The sequence below is a fragment of the Centruroides sculpturatus genome, unplaced genomic scaffold (genome assembly GCF_000671375.1).
Source record: "Centruroides sculpturatus isolate CEXI.00-Female unplaced genomic scaffold, Cexi_2.0 scaffold963, whole genome shotgun sequence".
Classification (NCBI taxonomy): domain Eukaryota; kingdom Metazoa; phylum Arthropoda; class Arachnida; order Scorpiones; family Buthidae; genus Centruroides; species Centruroides sculpturatus.
In genome coordinates, this window is record NW_019385228.1 from 165,539 (window position 1) to 167,931 (window position 2,393).

General features: G+C 37.0%; 1 pseudogene; it reads right to left on the reverse strand.

The window, feature by feature from the left end:
- Positions 1 to 279: 279 nt before the first annotated feature.
- On the reverse strand, positions 280 to 1,417 carry LOC111636446 (annotated as a pseudogene).
- Positions 1,418 to 2,393: the final 976 nt, after the last annotated feature.

The window sequence follows — 2,393 nt, forward strand, 5'->3', positions numbered from 1 at the left end:
ATCGCAAACTTCACTTCTTCAAAAATAATATTACCAGTGTCTATCCCGAAGCTCATCCCGTGTATCCTTAATATGAAAATCGTTTGAGACGGTCAGTTCCGTTTGATTAAATATTCCTCGGAAATGTGCCATACACCTCCTGTTCTGCTCATCTTGAGCGATAAGAAACTGCCTGTTCTTAATTTTTATTAAAATTAAGAATTGCCCTTTATCCCAGTCAGTTCATTGACTATGCCGTACACGGTCTTGAAATCATTCTGGTCGAAAGCCTTTTGCGCTTCACCGCCATTTTTTTCTAAGTATTTTGTCTTGTTTTTTTCGAGAACTTTTCGTTACAGATCTATCTAACTCTAAATATCTTTGGCTTCCTTTCTCCATTTCAGCAATTGTCTTAGCCTGGTCACTTTTAAGTTTTACGGCTTTTCTCTCATAAATTAGTTTCTACGAGCGATCTTGGATCCATTGTCCCTTTCGTATAACTCGACGTTTTTCAATGATGATTTGCGCTCATTCCGTGAGAATGTATCTTTTAGTTGGAGAGATGATAGATACTCTCTTTAACTAGAGAGAAGTGATTTTGTAACTCCAGAGTAAACGCTTCAGCAAAGATTGGATCATTTAATTTTTCTATCGCAAATGGTCTTTTTACCATGAGCTGCCTTCAGTTACGAAGTTTCAGCTTAATGTTTGCTTTAAGTAGGTAATGGTCAGTTCCAATATCTGCACTTCTGTATTTATATGATGACTTCCACTTTTTACTAATACAGATAGTCTATCTCATTGAAACTGCGCCTGTCTGGTGCCCGCTAGGTTTTTTATGGATCAGACAATGTTTTAAGTATGTGTTCCCAACACACATTCCGTTGTGTTCACAAAACGATGTTAACCGTTCTCCATTGTCATTCATATGTGTACAAGACACATGAGCACCAATCACAGTCTCGAGGCCTCGACGGTCATCGCTCAATTGGGCATTAAAGTCCCCAATCAGGACCTTCAAATCATAATTCGGAATACAATCAAAGTCGTCTTGGAGCGGTTCGTAAAATTCATCTATTATTATTTTCTCCGCATTGTTAGTTGGCGCATAAATGTGATCTCTGAAGAATCTTCATCCAACGACTTTCCTACTCTCTCGTTTACTCAGAACAAGACCTACTCCACGTTCGTGCAGCTCTTCATTTCCAGCGTACAAAATGGTCTTGCCATCACTACTGATTCGGCCGTTTGTTTTCCATCTAACCTTACTGACGCCAAGGAAGTCCAACCAGTTTTCATCAAATCTCTAATAATTGAGCGAGTCTTTCACTCTGATATAAAGTACGCACATCTCACGTTCCAATTTTCTTAATATTTCTGGCAGAAAAAGTATTTTCAGACATCGGACATCGTTGTCGGTTTCCTCCAAAGCTGTCATGCTACTTGGGGCCGCAATTACGCCTATTTGATTAAAATTTCTGTTTATTCTTTCTATTTCTGTAGCACTCATAATTTTTACAGGGACGGGTTGCTAACCTAACGTTTAACTCTTTATTGTATATCAGGTAAATATTTTCTAATATTCAAACTCTGTTTTCCAACGCTTCATGTATTTCTATGTATAGACTAGTGATGTGCCGGATCATTAAAAATGTATATCCGCGGATACGGATACGGATACGGATACGGATAATTAGTGTCTAGATCCGCGGATACGGATACGGATACGGATCTCAACTTTCGTACTCAGTCGGCGCCGATGCGTGTGACCTTGGATCGATAGTTGACGCTTTGCGTTAATAACGCGACGTGTTTTGACTTGCACTGCGCGTGTTTTTGTTTATAGTGTGAAAGTGTGCTAAATTAGAATTCACCACAAAGGCAGACAGGATAAAGTAACAAAAGCTGATATAATTTTCCAATTAAGCTATTTCGCGTCTTTATAAAGATTCTATTTCGGGGAATTCCAACTTCACGGTACAAACAGTAGCATGCGAAATTACAACGATAATATTAGTTCGCTGTATCCAAAGCACGTGTACAATACAGATCCCGATCGCAACAATATAACCCGNGAGTTTTGTATTGTAAATTGATTGTTTATTCACCATTAAATAAAGTAATTGCAAAATATAAATTTATTGTATATGTGTTTATATATGTAACCTGTATATGAAATTAAATTCTTATGTTATAAAATATGCAATTATTGATTAAATATTTCTGCTGTTCTCATTTGCTTCATTGAAGGTCGCAATATGTAAGCAAACAGTTTTTCATCATTGGACAGAGTGAACTATATTTAAGCGGTCGAATTTAACTGAATTATGAAATTGTGTAAAAAAATTATTAAGTAAATATACAACGACAAAAGCCACCTTTGATTGTTCACTTGGTATGATAAAACGTTATCT